We start from the raw sequence: 23564 nt of genomic DNA, 5'->3' as shown, positions 1-23564 counted from the left end.
CTCTTATGTTTTATTGAGTCTTTTAGTGATGTCTCTACTTTGACATACCATACTAATTTATATTAATGGTTTATAGATCAGCTATAGTTAAAAGAAAAATTGGATAGCAATTTTAAAGAAATGCATAACCCAAAAATGATTTTGTTTGGTTACTTGCACCATGATTTTTATATTGATGGCCAAGAAAAAATGTAATATCATTGGCACAATACATCACCAGAGCCCAGCCATGATAGTTGCTAGTTGACCAAAAAGTACCTGGAGTAGGAGCTAAAAAAGTACCAGGCAAGTTTATTATAGTTTTGCCTTTTTATATTAGTTTTTATTTCTATATTTTTTCTGACCTTAAATTCAGTTTAGTTTTAATTTTCCTTCATCGTGTGTTTTTTAGTTTTAGTTTAGTTTTTATTTCACAAAGACATTTGTATTTTATTTTTATATCTATTAGTTTCAGTTTTAGTTTTAGTAATTATGTCATGGAGCTCCTACGGAGTTTAGTTTTGTGTCACAATCAAGACAGAACTGTACAGTTAACAGATTTGGATAAGAGTTTAATGTTAGTGGAAGCTTACTACACTTCATGGTTTACTATCTGGTTTTGTTTTTGTCTGGTTAAAACAAACATAATCAAAACTAGATACTGAATGTGAACAATTTTACACAATTTTATAATTTTTTAAATATTTTCTCATGAAAATCACAGGGGCTTAGGAAGAACAGGGCTCTTAGACTTGAATTAGTGTGCAGACCCCACCTAGCTGTATTGAGGGAAACAAAGAACAACAAGCATGTAGAGTCAAGGTTAGGGGCAATATCAGGTAGTTTGAGGTGTGAATATGAAATAAAAAAGATAAATTAATAAATCTATACTAATAAAAGGCAACGCCCTGACTGACTAACTGACTGACTCGCTCACTCACTCACTCATCACTAATTCTCCAACTTCCCGTGTAGGTAGAAGGCTGAAATTTGGCAGGCTCATTCCTTACTTACAAAAGTTGGGCAGGTTTCATTTCGAAATTCTACACGTAATGGTCATAACTGGAACCTATTTTTGTCCATATACTGTAATAGACTGCAGCTCGATGGCCGTGGGAGGCGGAGTTACACCTCCCACGTAATTTAGTGCCTGCCCATATAAGGCTGTCCGTCAGCGGCAATCCAATAGAAACACTGCCGCTAAATATTCACGGGTGAAGGACTGTGCTTATGCAGACGAAGATGAGGTGGTCAGGGTGGTGTTTGGCACAAACTCAGCGAAACTGCGAGAGAAACATTTAAGTGCCGGGTCTTAGCTAACATTAAATACAGCCGTGGACATCGCACGAGATGGCACCAGCACAGCTGGGAACCTTCGATGCATGTACACCGAGCGGCTCATGTGAACTGACGCAGTGCACAGACAAAAAGCAACAGTTCCAAAGAGTGCTGAACAAAAACCAAATTACTCAACTGCGGAAACAAAGCACGGTGTGAACCATAAGTTTCAATTAAGCTTATAGACACACTCCCGCTGCCGTTTGTCATGCCTACGACGAGTATGGTATTCGCGAGATACAAGTGTAATGAGAAGACACGAGGTATAAACGAGACTTAGGATCACTTTGTAACAAAGTTAAAATTGCTGTAGCGAGAAACTTTTAAGTGCCGGGTCTTAGCTAACATTAAATAAAGGTGTGGACATCGCAAGATCACACAAGAGAGCGGCTCACGTGAACTGACTGTGAACGCAGTACGAGTGATCACTTCGATGAATCAAACCTGTTAAAAAAACACATTACACAATTGAGAAGGTAGGAAAAGAATATGAAGCGAGTGACACATACAAGCATATTCATAAATGCAGCTACTGTGGAAACAAAGCACGGTGTAAACCGTAAGTTTAAATTAAGTTTATTGACACGCTCCCACTGCCGTTTGTCATGCCTAAGACGAATACGATATTCGCGGGATACAAGTTTAATGAGAGGACGCAAGGTATAAACGAGAGTTTTAATCACTTTGTAACTAAGTTAAAATTTCTGGTGAAAGACTGCTTATGCAAATTCTGAGAGACTGTGTTTGTGGGGGGAATGACAGTTAAGGCGGGTGGGGGAGTCACATCATCATCTCCCCTCCCATTCACCTCATTTTATTCACTTGATTTCGCTCCGAGCTGAGCTCCGCACCTCATGCAGTCTTGCCGTTCTTTTTCCTTAGTGTTTAGTCCTCTCTCCTTTACTGATTTATATAAAGGAGAGTTGAGATCCGAGAGACTGTGTTTGTGGAGAGATTGACAGTTAAGGCGGGTGGGAGAGTCACGTCATCATCTCCCCTCACATTCACCTCATTTCATTCACTTTATTTTGCTCCGCAGCTAACGCGGTCTTACGGAAGCAACTTCGTGACGCTGCCACCAAATACTCACAGAAAAATCCACAAGTTAATACACACGCTGTCTCTAGAGTTTCTCCACACTCTGAATCCTCCAGGCACTACTGAGCATAATCTAATTTTGAGGGTTGGGACACCAATAATGTTACTGAAAACCTTAAAGCCACCGAGACTTTGTAACAGCACCAGACTTCAGGTTACGTGTCTGCAAAAGAACCTAATTGAGGCAACTATTTTTACTGCCAGTTGCTCAGGGGAGAGAGTTTGTATTCCTCGCATCCCCGTTATACCCACTGATCTCCCATTTCAATTCAAATGCCTCCAATTTCCAGTAAGGCTGTGCTTCGTGATGACAATTAATAAGTCTCAGGGACAGACCCTACAAAAGGTTGCCATTGATTTGAGGTAAGATTGCTTTTCTCCTAGAAAACTATACGTTGGATGCTCAAGAGTAAGCTCGCACAGCTTGGTCATATTACAACCGGAGTGCTGAACTGACAACGTGGTATACAAAGAGATCCTTAACAAATAATTATGGGTATACTTTCCCTCAGTTTAAAAAGGTTTACTTTTCTTCTTAATAAAAATTTAAAAGCAGTACTTCGCTGCTGCGAAGCTCAGGGATATATAGATATATATATATATATATATATATATATATATATATATATATATATATATATATATATATATAATATAGAACCACCACGCACAGACATATGCAAGACTTGGGTTTCAGCTGTTGCATTCCTTGTGTCAAGCCACTCTTGAACAAGAGACAACGTCAGAAGCGTCTCGCCTGGGTTAAAGACAAAACTGCTGCTGAGTGGTCCAAAGTTATGTTCTCTGATGAAAGTAAATTTTGCATTTCCTTTGGAAATCAAGGTCCCAGAGTCTGGAGGACAACAACAACATTTATTTATATAGCACATTTTCATACAAAAAGTAGCTCAAAGTGCTTTACATAATGAAGAATAGAAAAATAAAAGGCACAGTAAGAAAATAAAATAAGTCAACATTAATTAACATAGAATAAGAGTAAGGTCCAATGGCCAGGGTGGACAGAAAAAACAAAAAAACTCCAGACGGCTGGAGAAAAAAATAAAATCTGTAGGGATTCCAGACCATTAGACTGCCCAGTCCCCTCTGGAGGAAGAGAGGAGAGGCACAGAATCCACGTTGCTTGAGGTCCAGTGTAAAGTTTCCACAGTCAGTGATGGTTTGGGGTGCCATGTCATCTGCTGGTGTTGGTCCATTGTGTTTTCTGAGGTCCAAGGTCAACGCAGCCGTCTACCAGGAAATTTTAGAGCACTTCATGCTTCCTGCTGCTGACTAACTTTATGGAGATGCAGATTTCATTTTCCAGGTTTAAGGTTTAAGGACCATGGTATCCCTGTTCTTGATTGGCCAGCAAACTCACCTGACCTTAACCTCATAGAAAATCTATGAGGTATTGTGAACAGGAAGATGCAATATGCCAGACCCAACAATTCAGAAGAGCTGAAGGCCACTATCAGAGCAACATGGGCTCTCATAACAGCTGAGCAGTGCCACAGACTGATCGACTGCATGCCACGCTGCATTGCTGCAGTAATCCAGGCCAAAGGAGCCCCAACTAAATATTGAGTGCTGTACATGCTCATACTTTTCATGTTCATACCTTTCAGTTGGCCAACATTTCTAAAATAAATCCTTTTTTTGCATTGGTCTTAATTGATACTCTAATTTTCCGAGATTCTGAATTTGGGACTTTCATTAATTGTCAGTTATAATCATCAAAATTAAAAGAAATAAACATTTAAAATACAACAGTCTGTGTGTAATGAATGAATCTAATATACAATAGATACTTTTTGAATTGAATTACTGAAATAAATCAACTTTGTCATGATATTCTAATTTTATGTCTGGCACCTGTATATATACAGTAAGTATGGAAAGTATTCAGACCCCCTTCAATTTTTCACTCTTTGTTATATTGCAGCCATTTGCTAAAATCATTTAAATTATTTTTTTTCCTCATTAATGTACACATAGCACCCCATATTGACAGACAAAAAAAAGAATTTTTGAAATTGTTGCAGATTTATTAAAAAAGAAAAACTGAAATATCACATAGTCCTAAGTATTCAGACCCTTTGCTCAGTATTTAGTAGAAACACCCTTTTGAGCCAATATAGCCATGAGTCTTCTTGGGAAAGATGCAACAAGTTTTTCACACCTGGATTTGGGGATCCCCTGCCATTCCTCCTTGCAGATCCTCTCTAGTTCTGTCAGGTTGGATGGTAAACGTTGGTGGACAGCCATTTTTAGGTCTCTCCAGAGATACTCAATTGGGTTTGTCAGGGCTCTGGCTGGGCCATTCAAGAACAGTCACAGAGTTGTTGTGAAGCCACTCCTTCGTTATTTTAGCTGTGTGCTTAGGGTCATTGTCTTGTTGGAAGGTAAACCTTCGGCCCAGTCTGAGGTCCTTAGCACTCTGGAGAAGGTTTTTGTCCAGGATATCCCTGTACTTGGCCGCATTCATCTTTCCCTCAATTGCAACCAGTCGTCCTGTCCCTGCAGCTGAAAAACACCCCCACAGCATGATGCTGCCACCGCCATGCTTCACTGTGGGGACTGTATTGGACAAGTGATGAGCATATATATGGGGATATACAGTGGGATGCAAAGGTTTGGGCAACCTTGTTAATAGTCATTATTTTCCTGTATAAATCGTTGGTTGTTACGATAAAAAATGTCAGTTAAATATATCATATAGGAGACACACACAGTGATATTTGAGAAGTGAAATGAAGTTTATTGGATTTACAGAAAGTGTGCAATTATTGTTCAAACAAAATCAGCCAGGTGCATAAATTTGGGCACCACAAAAAAGAAATGAAATCAATATTTAGTAGCTCCGCCTTTTGCAGAAATTACAGCCTCTAAATGCTTCCTGTAGGTTCCAATGAGAGTCTGGATTGTGGTTGAAGGTATTTTGGACCATTCCTCTTCACAAAACATCTCTAGTTCATTCAGGTTTGATGGCTTCCGAGCATGGACAGCTCTCTTTAACTCACACCACAGATTTTCAATTATATTCAGGTCTGGGAACTGAGATGGCCATTCCAGAACATTGTACTTGTTCCTCTGCATGAATGCCTTAGTGGATTTTGAGCAGTGTTTCGGGTCGTTGTCTTGTTGAAAGATCCAGCCCCGGCGTAGCGACATTGGTCTCCAGAATCTGCTGATACTGAGTGGAATCCATGTGTCCCTCAACTTTGACAAGATTCCCAGTCCCTACACTGGCCACACAGCCCCACAGCATGATGGAACCACCACCATATTTTACTGTAGGTAGCAGGTGTTTTTCTTGGAATGCTGTGTTCTTTTTTCCTCCATGCATAACGCCCCTTGTTATGCCCAAATAACTCAATTTTAGTTTCATCAGTCCACAGCACCTTATTCCAAAATGAAGCTGGCTTGTCCAAATGTGCTTGAGCATACCTCAAGCGGCTCTGTTTGTGCTGTGGGTGGAGAAATGGCTTCCTCTGCATCACTCTCGCATACAGCTCCTTGTGTAAAGTGCGCCGAATGGTTGAACGATGCACAGTGACTCCATCTGCTGCAAGATGATGTTGTAGGTCTTTGGTGCTGGTCTGTGGGTTGACTCTGACTGTTCTTACCATTCGTCGCTTCTGTCTATCCGAAATCTTTCTTGGTCTGCCACTTCGAGCCTTAACTTGAACTGAGCCTGTGGTCTTCCATTTCCTCAATATGTTCCTAACTGTGGAAACAGACAGCTTAAATCTCTGGGACAGCTTTCTGTATCCTTCCCCTAAACCATGATGGTGAACAATCTTTGTCTTCAGGTCATCTGAGAGTTGTTTTGTGACCCCCATGTTGCTACTCTTCAGAGAAAATTAAAGGAGGGAAACTTACAATTGACCCCCTTAAATACTCATTCTCATTATAGGATTCACCTGTGTATGTAGGTCAGGGGTCACTGAGCTTACCAAGCCAATTTGAGTTCCAATAATTCCAATAAATTTTATAATAAATCCAATAAAAGTTTTGGAATCAATAAAATGACAACGGTGCCCAAATTTATGCACCTGATTTTGTTCGAACAATTATTGCACACTTTATGTAAATCCAATAAACTTCATTTCACTTCTCAAATATCACTGTGTGTGTCTCCTATATGATATATTTAACTGACATTTTTTATTGTAACAACCAACGATTTATACAGGAAAATAATGACTGTTAACGAGGTTGCCCAAACTTTTGCATCCCACTTTATGTGAGTTTGTGTATATATATATATATATAACTGCTTAGAAAAGTTAAAGGAACACTTCGAAAACACATCAGATCTATAGTGATATGGACTGGGTAATGTGTTAGGAACGAAAGGATGCCACATCGTTTGATGAAAATTATCAACCTACAGAAGGCTGAATTTCAACACACCCCGAAAATCAAAGTGAGAAAAAATGATGTGGCAGGCTAGTCCATATTGCTGAAATTTCATTGCAGCAACTCAAAATCGTACTTGGTACTTTGCAGGAGCAAACCTGGCAGCATCGGATGGACCGAAACATAATGTCCCAGAGGTGTTCTATTGGATTTAGGTCAGGCGAACTGCACCAGCATAGGGCCTGACATTGAGTCCAAGGATTTCATCCCGATACCTAATGGCAGTCAAGGGGTCGTTGTGTAGCCTGTAGAGGTCTATGCGTCCCTCCATGGATATACCTCCCCAGATCATCACTAACCCACCACCAAGCCAGTCATGCTGAACAATGTTACAGACAGCATAACATTCTCCATGGCTTCTCCAGACCCTTTCACGTCTGTCACATGTGCTCAGGGTGAACCTGCTGTCATCTGTGAAAAGCACAGGGTGCTTGCAGTGGTGGACCTGCCAATTCTGGTATTCTATGGCAAATGCCAGTTGAACTCCATGGTGCCGGGCAGTGAGCACAGGGCACACTAGAGGAGGTCAGGCCCTCAGGCCAATCGCATGAAGTCTGTTTCTGATTGTTTGGTCAGAGACCTTTACACCAGTGGCCTGCTGGAGGTCATTTTGTAGGGGTCTGTCAATGCTCATCCTGTTTCTCCTTGCCGAAAGGAGCATATACTGTGTTACGAAACCTTCTACAGCCCTGTCCAGCTCTCTTAGAGTAACTGCCTGTCTTCTGAAATCTCCTCCATGCCCTTGAGACTGTGCTGTGAGACACGGCAAACCTTCTGGCAGTTGCACATATTGATGTGTGATCCTGGAGAAGGTGGACTACTGTGCAACCTCTGTACGGTCCATGTATTTCCTCATGCTACCAGTAATGGCATTGACCGTATCCAAATGCAAAACTATTGAAAAAAACAGATGAAGAGGGAAAAATGTCAATGGCCTCTACCTGTTAAAACATTCCTGTTTTGCGGGTCGTCTCATTAGTGCCCCTCTATTGTGCCTGTTGTTAATTTCCTTAACACCAAAGCAGCTGAAACTGATTAACCACCTCCTCTGCTAATTAACTGACCAGATCAATATCCCAGACGTTTCATTGATTTGATACTATACTCTGATTAAAAAGTGTTAACATACAACTTATCAGATTCTTATGAAAAGGTTTGATTGATTACTTGTCAGATTGAAATAAAGTCACTTGCAACTGAATATTTGTTTCCAGTCTCATATTTGTATTTATTTATATTTTGCATAGCTTTACTTTCTATGTAATATTTCTTAAGTTTATACCTGAATTACTTTAGTACAAATACTAGACTCAACTGTAGTATATATGAAATCTCAAAGTGAAGAGAAGTAATATCCCCAATAGGGTACAAGCATTAACATCTGTGCATATTTTGATACACAATTAATACTGCTGAATTTAACTACTAAAAAAACTTGGAATGTGGAACGGTATGGACTCCCTGTCACACAGTTTTTAATGTGTTCTTTCAAATAACTACCATCTTTCTAATTTTTTTTGTAACAAAGGAAGAGTTTTTCTTGTTGAAATATTTAATAGCCTTCTGCTTCATTTTCTACAATACCTGGAACATTAGCTTTCTGCACTCAAGCCACTCCCATGATAGTGAATTAAATTAATTGGTTCTGAAAATGGATGGATGGCTTCATCATAATTGAGGCTTTATGGCATCATTGGATTTTAGACAGTTGCATAAGATACACTGTATTGTGAATTTGCAGGTGTATTTATAAAAAAAAAAATATAATAATAAAGTCTCCAAGTGTACCAGCCTTTTAGTGTTCTCTTCAAACATAATTAGCCAATCTTAATGTTCCATTCTGAAAAAATACTGAAATGAACAGAATAGAGAGAGAGCACAACAAATTAATTTTTTTTAAATTAACTATTTATTTTTCCACCCTTCCACCTCTAAAATTTGGAACTGCAGCACTTTGAAGTGTGTGGTGGAGGACTTTATCATCTAGATGCCTACCTTAAAGTTCTTTCATGCTTAGACTGAAATTATGTTTCAAATTATTTGGTGATTATTTTGCAGTAAGCCTGCTTGTTTAGCTTCAAATCAGCACGTCTTGTTTTAAATAATCCAGGTGTCATTTGAATTTAAATATTGTCATATTGACTATGATAGGTTAAGTGGTATGTAGTAAATGAGGTCTGCCAAAACCAGCATTCATTTTGTTGTAGTGCAAGTCTTCCCCCAACTAATTTTTCTAAGTTGTATTTCAGAGAAACCTATTTTGAGTGTAATTTGTAAGGTAGATCAGTTTTTAATCAGAGCTAAATACCTTAACTTAACAGTTGGCACATATTATTTTTCTGTTACAGATGAGATTGCTACAGTCAGTAACTTGCCTTGTACTGCCATTGTGTACATTGTAATTTTGCATTAAAACTTTACCTCATGTACTTTCTTGTTCTTTTAGTTGAAGTGTATATATCCTAGTTTTATCTCATTCAGCAAATTCTACTCTGAGGCCAGTGTTCAGTTTCCTTTATTCCCCCTCATTTGCTTTGCCAACACTGGAGCACTTTTGTCATGCTGATAAAGCAAATTTGAATTTGTGTTCATTGCCATTGTCGCACTTTTGGGAGTTGGCTGGGGTTGCATGAATTTTAAGTCGACATGTATAGAAAAACAGTTTGAGAAGCTTTGCTTTAGATTCTTTTAATCAGATTGAAAGATTGCCTGCAGTTCTCCTAGCCGAGTGTGCTACCTAACTAATGAAATCTATTAAAAGACTTGAATAAAATAATGATTTTTGGGTGTGATAATTTCGGTTTATGAGTAAGTATTTTGGTAAAATCTGTAGAGATTTTATTTAATCTAGAAATGTAATCATTTAGCATGATATATTTTGTTAGCGTCAGTTTTTATAGATTTTTGTACATAGTTAAGATAAATCTAATAATGTTAGCTTGTGTTTGCGTTTAAGTTATATTTCTGGAAATTTGCCAGTTAACATGGTGTAATGTATACAGAAGCCTTTTTCTTTGTATTACCCAGGATATTTTATATTAAAAAAGAAAATTATAATGGGGAGATTGAGAGTATTGAGTGGGAAATTATTCCCGCAGGTTAATGATACACAGGATATATTTTGAAAATTGAGTTAAAGTTGTAAAAGTATTAAAATTTAATGGTATATCGATTGTCTAATGTGGTACTTAGAAACAAGTTTTCCATTACATTTTTACTTGTAGTATTTTTTTGTAATATAATGTTGTATTTTTGTATTATAATAATATGTAACATATCATTGGTAATCCCCCAAGTTGTTAGGTGGCACCAGAGAAACCTGTTTGCTTGCTGTTCTCCTTTAAAATTGTCAGGTTGTCTGGATCTTCAAGAAAGAGATAAGATCCATCAGAGGATACAACTGAAGATGACTCCGGAAGTTTCATCGGCGATTACCAAGCTCAGAAATCGGTTCTGGCTGGGCTTAACATCCCCTTCTGTCTGTAAGATTTGAATTTTGAGTCAGGAGGGTACTGTGAAGCAGAGGCTGAACTGGTGGAAAGAGAAAGCAGATAGATACCAGGATAAGGCACTTTTCTGGTAGACAGTTGGACCAGCCAGTATGTCGGAGTAGATTGTATGTTTTTAGTACTCCCTATTGTTCCGTTTTGCTGTATCGAAATAACCTTTAACTTTCTGTGGTGTTATTTTTGTTATAATAGAAGAAGATAGTCCTTTTAAGTTCATAGCTGAAAGAAGGAATGGGCATTTGAAGATTTTTGTTTTCAGTTATTCAGGCATGAAGAAAATTATTTGAATAATGAAAAAACCATGAGAGCATTAAAAAAACACATCAGGTTATTTTGTATCCAGTCAGAAAAGGGCATTATTTCTTTTAGAAAGCTAAACACTGTGCCTCCATGCAAATAATGTGGAAAAAGTTTTTGTGATGTTTGCAAACTGACTGGTCGCAGTGCTTTGAGTTCTGAATTATATCTTAGTGATTGCCTCTTGCTTTCATTACTACTTGGTCTAAGGTACTCTGTAGTGCTTGGGATCTGTCCTTAGGTATAATTTCATATTGGGAATTTTCTCATGTTTTGTATAAGTTTTTGCTTTAAACTTAAATTTAGATTCCAGTAATTATTTTAATATTTAAATGCCAGCCACTACTATTTGCTTTTCACTTTTCAGCATACAGTTTTAATCAGTTTGAGATGACTTTGCTTTATATTCATTTTAAACCCACTTATGAGGGTCTGGAATCATTGGAAAAACATTAAGTTCAAAATAAAACAGTTTGTATGAACAGATTATGTCGCTGACCACATAGAGAAATAAGGACCACACTGTAATGTGATGCCAATGCACATGTGATTCATTTATTTGTGTGTTAGCATTTCATACATGAAGAAGTAAAAATGTAAAGATCTTGATGAATTTTCAAGAACAGGAACATACCAATACAGATGTGCAATATGGCAAAGTGGATATCAAATACAGATTTTCATATCAAACAGTCATCATAGTTTTATTTGGGGACATACTGGATTTTTTTTTCTTCATTGGAAGAATTTTATGAGTAAGACAAAAAACTGTATGACTATAGTGGGACATAAAATTTTATTTTCACCTAACATTTGATTAAGTACTTGATAAAAGGCCATTCATTAAGCTCTGTGAGAGGGATTTAGAAAGTAGTGTGTGTATGGATATACATTTGTGTTAAGCAAAGAAAATAGTACGGTATTTTGAGGAGGTCAACAATATGGTCTCTCAAGGTTCTCTGTTGGGGCTTCTACTGTTTTTAAAATGTTTTGCTTATGTTTAGTGCAGATAATTTATCATTGTAAAGGTCAGCATTGCTGCTTCATAGTTCAAAAAAAGTATTTCAGTTCAATTCACAGTTGTCTATATTGGGTTTTCATATTCTCTCTGTGTCATCGTAGGCCTTTTTCTAGTTACTCCAATTTTATTAACACATTTCAAAGATGTTTGTTTCATTAATTTACTGCTGTAAATTTTTACGAGCATAAATGAGTGTGATGGTATGTGAAGGTACCCTGATTTTGTACAATAGTAAAATATTGGATCAAGCAGATTTAAGCAGAATGAATGAATGAATGCTTGGATAAATGATTAAAATTGGGTGACTAGAAATTAAAAACAACTTGAGCAGATACCTAGACTGCAAAATCTAACAAAACTGAGAGATAAAATAATGTAGTAATTGAAGATTTTGTAAATCAATGTAATGTCTGCCATGACACTTTTTTTTTTTGGCAAGACACATCTGATTGCAAAACCAGAAATAAATCAACATTTTGGACAAAACATTAATACTACTGATAACAATAATCAATGTAAAATACTTTTCTATAAAGGCAGCTTAAACAGCAGCATTGTTTGGACTTGGATTTAAGATAATTAATGATACTGTTTATAAAAAACAAAAAAAAGAGTCAGAGCAATACTGGTATGTAAATAAAGGAGGCGTGATTTTGCTTTAGGTGTAGCTTAAATATTGAGAACACAACATTAAAATGCGTATCGTAATTAATCCAACAAGAAGAAGTGAAAAGAAGATGACATGCCATATTGCCATAAATGAGTTTAATATTTTAGCATGAGGCAAAGATGAGGCAGTCTCGTGAAGGAAGAGTAGCCTGACTTTACACATACTGCTGCTGCCAATCCGCTTGCTTTTTAAAAGCTGCACAGGTGTCAGGTTTCACCACCCTTCTATGGCTTACCTGATTGCTGCCAGTGCCCTACACAATTCTTTTGTTTTCTGCTCACTTAATTGTTGTATATGGTTAAAAAACATATTTGCATTTCGGCTCATGTTAAATGTGATCACAATCTATTTCTGACCAGCTGCGTGCTTCATCACCAGCACATTTTACATCCCCCAGTTTTCTTTTTTTATGTTGTCAAGTGCCAACCCATCATGGAGGTACAAATAGATATACTCTGTTTTAGCAACAAATTCGTACTTATGTCCTACCCACCCTTCTCACTCAACTTTTATATGCTGATGTCATTTTTTCACTCCGCTGATTTCAGTCCTGCGGCTGCTGTCCAAGAAAAAAAAAAGAAGGAAGAGAGTTTCAAGAGAAGTATGAAGCAAAATATATGATTGTGATGACCAGAGAAGTACCTTTGTGTCTTGTGTATACTATATAAAGAAAATGTGTCCCCTGTTGGGTATTTATAAAGTATTTGGACGTCTGTAAAAATGATTTTGACACCCCTGGGTTAAACGAAACCAGCAGAAGCTTACTTGGGAGTCATAGTAACTCATTATCATCATATACAAAACACATTGTGGCAGTGATTTAAAGGGAAAAGAGGATTCATGCTGTGTGGAGTACAAGTCAAGAGAAGACATGATTAAGCTGTATAAGGCAGTTGTCAGTGTACATCTGAATTACAGTGTGCAATTAGTTCATGTAATTAGAAAAACAGAACTAAAGAAAGTAAGGAAAGTGACTTTCTCGAAGACTGCAGGGTATAGTTATGCAGAAAGATTAAAATGCTTGAATGTTTCATTTTATGTAATCTAATTTAGTGCTAAATTGTATTTAAAATGATGAAGTAAGTAAGGAAAATGGATATTTGCTATGTTGAATCCTGTTCTTTGACAAGTACACAAAGATGATAATATGTAAATTGTTGCACACATTTTAGAATAAATTTTATTTCGCCAAAAGGGCTTTGTAGTGTCTGGACTAGTATTTAAACTTGTGACTCTGGAACAACGAGATAGCAGTGTTCACCACCCTTCCATTCCTTTTCCAGCTGCAAGTTTTTTTTTTTCCTTCACTTCTCTTTACATACAGGTAAGGAAAAAAAAAATAATTCAAATGTACAGTTGTGCCCATAAGTTCACATAACCTGGCAGAATTTGTGAAATATTGCCCATTTGTTTAGAATATATAAACTTTCCTTTTAATTAGGGAGTGTGCTCAGGCAAAGCAATTTATTATCACATAACTGGGTGTGCCCTTTTTAAATCATGATGAAAACAGAATCGCCCAAATTGGCCTGATAAAAAATTGACATACCCTTGAATGTTGATGCTGATGATAGACATAAAAGCTGACACACAGAGGTTCAAATTAATGATAATTAAGGGCAAGTGTCCGCACCTGTAAACTCTTTGATTGTAATCCGTGTCTGTGTATGAAAATACAATTTAAATTAATTGCAGAGGTGCACTGACTTTACTGGAGACTGAGCCATGGGGAAAGCAAAAGAACTGTCAAGGAACCTGCGAGAAAAGGTTGCTGAATTGTATAAATCTGGGAAAGGATATAAAAAGATATCCAGAGATCTGAAAATGCCAGTCGGTAGTGCTGGTCAGATATTTAAGCAAGTGTTTACACTGTACTCTGTATATTTATTTACAGACACTTGATTCTTTGATTCTGCCAGTGTGGGAAGTTCACAAGACCCCTTGTCGTACAGCTTGGAATGCAAATTTGTAACATTATGTGTTTATTATGCACTTTAATACGGTGGCATTGTTCCTTTTTATTATGGTTTGTTTGATATATGAGCACTTATTTATTATTCATGTATCTGGTAAAGACTTAATTGAATGTTTTGTAGGTAGTTTTTTAAGTACAAATATATCTAAGGAAAGTTTAAAGGTTCTGCAGTGGTATTGAAGGTTAATACGCTAAAAAAGTCCTTGAAATTTTAAACACATTTTTTGGTAGATTTTTACCAGTAAATTATTTGATCTTCCTCTGCCTCCTGAACACACAAATGTTTTCCTCCCATTAATCAGTAAACTATGCAATTACAAAATGTAAGTGGCTGTGTTAAAGTCAAATAGTTGTCAAAATCATACCAAATACAAGGTTATTTGTTGGATTCTGCATTTGTTTTCAATTTGTGTAGGTTAGACTTTTCACACATAAGTAAGTGAATATCTGCTTATTTAGATAAAAGTAAATTTAACTTTGCAATAATTTAACATCTGTGGAAAAAGTAAGTACACCCTTGGTCCCAAATGCTGGCACCTTGCATACAGGAGCACTACAACTAAATTACCGTAAAGCCTAGAAAAGCAGTTGGTATCAGTTTCTACTGGTCAGATGCTGTCTTTGGTTTGTGCAAAACATGTCTTCTGGCACTGTTACCAAATAACTCTTATTTTCATCTGGCCAGAGCCCATTACCCCAGAAGTCTTTGTTTTTCTGGACAGAAAATGTTTTTCCTGGCACGCTTCCCATGTATAGGGTGGTCCAGATCTAATTATAAAGTTTTCATTACGCTATAACTTCTTAAGTTTATTACATTAAAAAATCACCCGAAAAATCCCGGACCATCAAGAAGTGTGTGAACTGACGACATGAAGAATCGTCTTTGCATCGAACTGGAATCGTCCCTGCATAAATCAAAGTCATCCAGATGATCTGGATCTGCATAATTAGATCTGGACCACCCTGTAGGTATAATTTAATTTTTAATGATAGACTCCTGCACATCAACAGCCATGCTGTCAAGAGCTACCTGTATGTCCCATGATGAAATTCTGAGTTTCTCAGAGACTTCTTTCTGCATCTTAGGTTCTGTTCTTGGGCCAGACTTGCTGAGGCAGCCTAACCTGGACAAGATGGCAGTCGTTGGAAAGCTCCACTTGTAGATAATCTTTTGGACAGTGAAATGGTTTCATTTCAGTTGTTTTCTCAGTGAATTTAGCATTATTTCAGAAATATTTGAGTTTGCACAAAACATAAAGATTATATTTGTTGTTTTAACACCTGCAAGTTGGTTCATATTGCCAACACTAATGTAAGAAGAGTCTTTCTGTGATTTGCCAATGAAGTTGGTTGTGCTAAAAAGAGCTACAATGTCCTGTTGTGAAAGACCCCTCTCTCTGACCCTTCCTTTGGATAAAAGAAATATTTGGTATCAAATCTAAGTATGTTGGGTTAATGTTAAGTGCAATTGAAATCTACAGGTGAAAATGACTTTGACCAGTATTTTTAATGTAAATTAGCAAGGTCAGAGTTTATAAAAAAACTAAAATCGTTTACATTTGGAAACATACAAAATCTGCAGAAAATCACAGGTAGCACTCTAATGTACCACATTTTAAATTGTTAAAAAATCTCATATTTAAGACAAAGTTTAATTAACCACAACATTTTAAGTATATATCCATCATTTTTTTTCACACTTCCTCTTACTTAATAGTTACTGTGTAAAAATATGTTTACTGTGACAAACACTGACAACTGCATGTGTTTCCAGGACAATTGTTTGTCATATTTTTGAAGTGAATATAGTAATAATTAAAAGATCAGTGTTTCAGAAGTATGCACTAAAATGACAAGAAAAAAATGCAGTTAATGGTGTAAAAAGGCTTTTTTATGAACTTAATAGAAGAATAAAACTTGTATTATATAGGTAAACACTGAGGTTGCAGCCCAAGTTGGGAGACAAGCTGTCTAATAATAAAAAAAAACTTTCTCTTAAAAGCTGCTGGAGCAGCTGTAACTATCATCACTAAACTCGTTAGTGCTCCAATTGTAGAAGTAAGTTGCTCTTGATGTTTAGTTTAATAGATAGTTGAATTGTAATGTTACCTAAGCTAATTAATTGTAGCTATCCAATGAATGATTATTATTTTGTTTATTCAGTTGTAATGCTGTTGTGCTTCATTAACTTGAACTTACTTACTTTCATGATTCGACTGGAACTACTGACTACACATTCCTCCATAACTAAAGTGCAGTTAACTCTCTGCAAGTCAAGGAGCTCATAAGGAATGTGGCACTTGGTTCTTCCCATGCAATATTAATAAATAAATGAGATGGTACATATGCTGCTATATCTTTTACACTTTAAGACACAATGGAAATGAACATAGACATTAACTACCCACTTTTTAACAATGTACTAATGAATTTAGCCTTAAAAAAATACATATATGGATGTATACATTGAACCACATCAAATTAATACTGTACATATGACACAATCAAAACAGTAAGCATTGGCAGCCTTGCAAACTGGAATGCAGTAATATTTTTACTAGACTTGGGTGACAATACAATAATGAGAGTTTTAATATTTTAATCTCCTCAATAAACAAAACAATTGTTTAGTGGTTAATTTTTTTTCACTAAAATATTTTAGTCAATATTCCACTTGTGTTGTAAAGCTTTTATTGCACCTGCTTGCAAAATTAAATCTTGTCCGAACCACTATAAATGTATCTTGCTGTAGAAAGTATTAAACCAGGTAGGGAAAAACCTGCAACTTTCCAGCAGGGATATGTGCAGCTAGCTATCAATCAGGTGCTGCATAAAATAAGTAAAATGCTCTGAGAAAAAAATATCATATTGTGAAATATCACAACAAACAAAACCCTTTTTTTTGTTCTTGGTTTAATCCACTTGTGTAAATTCTTGTTTTTGTTGTAAATGTCATCTTAGTTTGTTATTTACAGTGACACTTTAGTGATATAGCTTACTTTGCAGAATAAACATACCATATCAAGTAAATAGTGTAGAGGCAAGTTTTTTCACTTATCCACGATAGTTAACAATTTTGGTGATATGACCATGGCCAAACTTATGAATGGGTATACCTAGGATGTAGCTTAGGGCACAGAATTTCAATTGATATTAACAAAAAATATATTTGTTTTTCAAAAGAAATATTCCTGCCCCTACACTGAATAATTGGGTACTTTTTAACATTCTCCTGTTATCTTTGAAATTACTTGTCCTGCCGTAATTGCGTGCTCATAGTCATCCCCATGTTTATTTGTCTGTAGTGAACAGTAGCTAATGATTAAGCTTGGCTTGAATACGCAAATTACTATAAATAGTTCCTTCCGTTTATTGTTTTGTTAAAAGACAATGGTAAAGGCACATGTAAAAATAAGAATTTCACTGAATGCAAAGTGGAGGCAAGGAAAAACTTACAATTTAGTGGCTTAGGTAATGGTATGAGCAACAGAATGAAATTGATAAGATTGGCAGTCAAAAATTCAATTTTAGAAAGTGGCACAGTGCCCAGAATAAAAAAAAAGAAATGGTCAAAGTCAACATGAAAAGAAGAGTGTCCGAGTATCATACGGAAGTGTATTAGGGCCATAGGAGAAGAAAAAAAAAATAGAAACATAGTGAGGAAATAAAAGGTGTATGTGAAGATTAAAGTCAGTTTACTTTAATCTTGAAATTTCCACCTTAATCTTGTGGCTTATTTTGTCATTAAGGTAGAACGTTGTAAATTTCATTTTAAAATCAATGTTTAATTTACCAGAGTTCCTCAAATCCCATCATAACTAAAGTAGCACGTTAAATGCTTCGAATGCTTTGTATTCTATGTGTTCCCTGACCCAGTCATTAATTTCTATGTGCTTCTTAAATGAGCTTTCTCTTATGGTGACAAGAGCGTGCAGGCATTAGTTCCCACACAAAATACATTACATTCATGATATTACAGCTCTCTGAACACTAAGATGTATACTTGATATCAGCTTCATGATGAAATGCATTAAAGCTTTTCTTAAATATGTGGAGGGTATGGTGGTGTAGTGGTAGTGATGAGAGATAATGGAATAACTTATTGCAGCAGTACTCTCTCTGTCAAACATACCAACCCCCAATTCCGGTCCTCCTGTTTTCTTTCTCCATGTAACAAATCACCACACAATAAGTGTCTGTAATAAATGTAAAACCTGCTGTAAACTAAGGAATGCAGATTCTTCAGAACTTTTAAGGAACACTGAAAAATATTTATTATACTTTTTTAATTATTCCATCTATCCATCCATCCTGGGTCACAACAGTCCAAGCAATCATAGAGCACGAAGGCAGGAACAATATCTGGACAGGGCACCAGCTAATTGTGTCCACCGTGCCTCCACATGTTTATTAACAGTATACATTATTTAAATTAACAATTTATCTGTAAAATGTAGTTTACATACTTTAATGTATTTCGTAATAAAAATGATATCAAGGATACATCCTAGTGTTCTAACAGCACAAAGCTCCAAGAGGATAGCTCTTAGAAATCTAAATCACTTAGAAGCCAGTCATAATCATCTGTAAATACATGTTCTTTTATATTGAATTGAATTGAATTCCTTTAATGCCATTGTATGCTACAATTAGATTCATTATGCAATTCCTCCATAAAGTTATTTTCCTATAAAATGGTAAAAAAAAATAGAATATGAAAGCATAAGTAAAGTATACCTGTACATACAGTGCAAATGGTTCATAAAGTGGCTCAAGTTATCTAATATTACAGTTGTAGTGCAAGTTTAAAGTCCATGCAGGAAAGGCTGTGAACCATTTGGTGGATGGAAAAAGTTCAAATAGATTGTGGCATATGTGAGTGGAATCCATGTAGATGCTGATGGCCTTCCTTGAGGCTGCAGCATGTGCTATAAATGTCCTCTAGGACTGGAAGCTATATCCTGATAATCCTCTGTGCTTTCAAATCGCTGTAGAGCTTTCTGGTCAGCTGCTATGCAGCTGTGATACCACTACCACACACCAATACAGTGGTTAAATACGCCGTCAGTGGTAACAATGCTAAGGCAGCTATTGTATTTGGAATAGTTTGGCCATTCCATGCACTAATATGTTGTTACAGAATGATTATAAACAAGTGCCTTAAATTTATAAATGACATGCAATAGTTTAAGTGTATTTGATAAAGCCCGCGTCATAGATGTGAATCTAAAAAAGAAAGGGAAATGACACAGAAACAATAGGACTGCTTTGACGCTGGTTTCGTACGCATGGTGTGTGGCTGCTGTGAAAATGATGTGTGACTTTACACCAAGTTCAGTTATTATACATCTCCAAGAGTGCGTGGAAACAGGTGTATGTAACATTTTTGTGTGTATACACCATTTATACATGAGACCCCAGGTATTTATATTTAGAAAGTTAGGAATATGTCTTTTTTTATTGTCAGGAAGAGAGAAAGTCATTGAAGTGGTTTTTAGATAAGTATGCAAGGTCAGGTTGATTCACCTGTTATCTTGACCATGTAACAGATAAGCAAACAGTAAAAGAATGCACCCTTTATTGAGACAACAAATGTTACTGGTTTTACAAATTTTTAAGAGAAATAGATAGACTCACTCTACTCATTTTATATTCTGTGTTAGCAGATTTCTGTTGGTCATTCCACTGTGAAACACCTTCAGAGGATAAGAGGAGAAAAGTACTAAGTGACCACATTTTGTAAGTACTAATTTTATTTAAAATATGTGTATTTTTTTAAATTCTGCATAGTTAATTTTAAAAATATTTTTTTTTTCTAAAATAGTGTTTTTGTTTGTTTTAAAATTTAGTTTTGGATTCAGAACCCTCAATTTTTTCACTAAAGTGGGAAAAAAAAAATCTTTTTGCAGACCAGTGTAATAAACTGGCAAATGTCATAAGCAACATGGGTTAATTGACATTCAGGTTGAAGAGGTTTGGTTCCTTAAACCGCTGGGAAGCCTGTATGATTGAAGGATATGGATTGACAGGCATACCGGCTGGGTTAGTTAGTGATACCTTTATTATGACGACCTGCTGACCCTGAAAAAGACAGGGGGAACTGTCTTCCAGGGCCTTGTGTTTCCCCAGTATTCTGAGTGGAAACATCCCTCTGGTATGGATCCTATTTGGATGTAGTTCTGGTAGGCATCCCTGATGGGGTCCACACAGTCCTGCTGGGCCACAGTGGCTGCAGGTTTTGTTCCAACCAGATTCCTAATTGGAAGACATTCTTTGCTTCTAATAAAACTTTGCATTTAACTGTATTGCTTGTTAGTGCTTTCTTTCATCCAAGACAAATTTTAATTATAATACGCAGTATCATTTTCTTTTTCGCAAAAATTGTCAATATATTTTATGGTCTGGAACAGAGTTTCACTTTACAGTCCTGACCTTTTTCCTTTTTTTATTTCTGTACATTTTATTGACACAGATACTCGTGGTGGACAAATTCTAAATGATTCAAACTGTAATTGTTGTGCTACCTACTTTGCAAATCTTTGTGACAGGAACATTGTTGTATCATTCAAACCATTACATGTGATCAGCAAACTGCTCAATATTTGAGGTCATTCTCTCAGCTATAGTAAGCCCCTCAGTTGAAGCAAGTCACCAGCTGCATTGGAATGCATTTTTGTTTTCAAGACTTTGTTAGATATTGCAGGTTGACTAGTACAGTAAAATTCTTAGTGTTACTGTGCTTTCTCACCTTTTCAATCCTAAAATAAGCTGCACCTGAAAATAAGGACTGCTTTATATGTGGTTACTGGATGCTCTCTGCATACAGTACAGCAAGATACATTCTCTGATTTGGTGGTGATGCTGTGCACACTCTTCTACTTTTTTTATATCCTTCATATTTAATCTGCTAAATCAATTTTTTAAATAATGGAAGAACTATTTGCCATTTATTTTTGGCATAATGCTGATTGTAATTTAGATTTTTTTTGATTGAAGCAATAGTTGAACAATTTCCTTTGTTGTCTCCTCTGTTGTATGCATTATTACTTTACTTACAGTATATTGTAGTAAGTAATGAGAGGAAACAATTAATTTTAGAAATTTTTGCCCTCGTTGCCCCAGTTATTTTACAGCTAACACTATTGTTTCTCTTGCTTACTTTATATAGACTTTCTACATTTTGCTATATTGCTCAACAGTGACTTTTTATGTGTGCAGATCCAGTAACCAAAAGTGGCAAAGGGAGAGAGAGTATAATATACTCGTGAGTGGAAGGCATGACAGAGATGTACTTCAAATATTTTTGCATGTCTTCCTTGTGCTTTGACCTGTTGTTACGTATTCAGCCGTTTATCCATCATTCTGGCACCCACATAACCAGCCTCTCTTAGGGTACACAGCGCTGCCTGCATTGCTGCGTAGATAGAAGAAATTTTGTACTAAGTGTGCAGCGAATCCCAGCGTGGGTTGTTGCATCTAACATAATTTTTGCTGTGCTGCCCTTGCATCCAGCTTAGAAATGTCATGTATAAACCATGCTTAAATCTGGAATGCTGTTAGCAGCCATCATTGAAAGCGACACCAAAGTTAAGATCATACATGAAGAATTGGGTCTTTCATTTTTAACAAATTTAGATTAAGAAAATATTGCATGCACTACCGATTTGTCCACCCTTGATACTTCATGATACATATTCTCCATTGTAAACAGAACTTGGTTGAAGAGGTGGTAGTTTCTTTGTTATTTGCATTTTGTTATTAACCATGGCTGGATAAGAAAACATGAAACAAATCCTTAATGCAGTAGCTTAAAACTAAAATAGGCAATTAATGGTGTTGAATTTTAATAACTAAGTTAATTAAAATTAAGCCGAAAAGCATATTGCTTTAGCTACAAATTAATAGGTTCTGATTAAAAACTTGCTGCAGTGAAAACCTGCATCTATTGCGGCCCTCCAGGCCAAGTAGTGTGATAGACAGGTAAGACTTGATTTTTTTTTTTTTTTTTGAAGAATTTAGTGGGTAGGACTGGCAAGCTTTGTTGTACTGAATGGCTTGTTCTCTTCTGGATTGTTCTAATGTTCTAACCTCCCACTCCATCCCCTCCCTTCACCAGGTATATATTGGCTTTGATTAATGTACAGTGTACCTAATAATTTTCCTGTGATGATGACATCTTGCGTGTTATTGAAAGCTTTGGAATTAAAAACTGTTTTAAGATATGTGACTCATTTTCTCCCTTTGTGGATCTCTAGCTACAAATATGAAAACTGTACCTTTGCTTATATACAGTATGTATGTATATATATATATATATATATATATATATATATATATATATATATATATATATATATATATATATATATATATATATATATATATATACACAACTCCAATTCCAATGAAGTTGGGACGTTGTGTAAAACAGAATAAAATGATTTGCAAATCCTTTTCAATCTATATTCAATTGAATACACTACAAAGACAAGATATCGAATGTTCAAACTGATAAACTTTATTGTTGTTTTGCAAATCTTCACTTCTTTTGAATTTGATGCCTGCAACATGTTCCAAAAAAGCTGGGATGGGGCCATGTTTACCACTGTGTTATACCACCTTTCCTTTTAACAACACTCAATAAGCGTTTGGAACTGAGGACACTAATTGTTGAAGCTGTGTAGGTGGAATTCTTTCCCATTCTTGTTTGATGTACAACTTCAGTTGCTCAACAGTCCAGGGTCTCCGTTGTCTTATTTTGCACTTCATAATGCACCACACATTTTCAGTGGGAGACAGGTCTGGACTGCAGGCAGGCCAGTCTAGTACCCGCACTCTTTTACTACGAAGCCACGCTGTTGCAACACATGCAGAATGTGGCTTCGCATTGTCCTGCTGAAATAAGCAGGGACGTCCCTGAAAAAGACATCACTTAGATGGCAGAATATGTTGCTCCAAAACCTGTATGTACCTTTTAGCATTAATGGTGCCTTCACAGATGTGCAAGTTACCCATGCCATGGGCACTAACACACCACCATACCATCACAGATGCTGGCTTTTGAACTTTGCACTGATAACAATCCGGATGGTCCTTTTCCTCTTTGGCCCGGACGACACGATTTCCAAAAACAATTTGAAATGTGAACTCGTTAGACCACAGCACACTTTTCCACTTTGCGTCAGTCGATCTCAGATGAGCTCGTTCCCAGAGAAGACGGTGGCATTTCTGGGTGTTGTTGGTATATGGCTTTCA

General features: G+C 36.4%; 1 protein-coding gene across 6 annotated transcripts in view; it reads left to right on the top strand.

Annotated features, from left to right (window-relative positions):
- Positions 1-23564, top strand: part of znf800a (zinc finger protein 800a) — a 159013-nt gene that overhangs the window by 25952 nt on the left and 109497 nt on the right. For 5 of the 6 annotated variants that reach the window (XM_039761176.1, XM_039761177.1, XM_039761172.1 and 2 more), the window contains exon 2: positions 19976-20048. The gene's annotated coding sequence lies outside the window, so the exon portion shown is untranslated. Of the gene's footprint in view, positions 1-19972; positions 20049-23564 lie in introns of all 6 variants that reach the window. The other variant, XM_039761175.1, reaches the window with a different exon arrangement.

This window comes from Polypterus senegalus, chromosome 8 (genome assembly GCF_016835505.1).
Source record: "Polypterus senegalus isolate Bchr_013 chromosome 8, ASM1683550v1, whole genome shotgun sequence".
Classification (NCBI taxonomy): domain Eukaryota; kingdom Metazoa; phylum Chordata; class Cladistia; order Polypteriformes; family Polypteridae; genus Polypterus; species Polypterus senegalus.
This window is presented reverse-complemented; position numbering and strand designations above follow the sequence as displayed.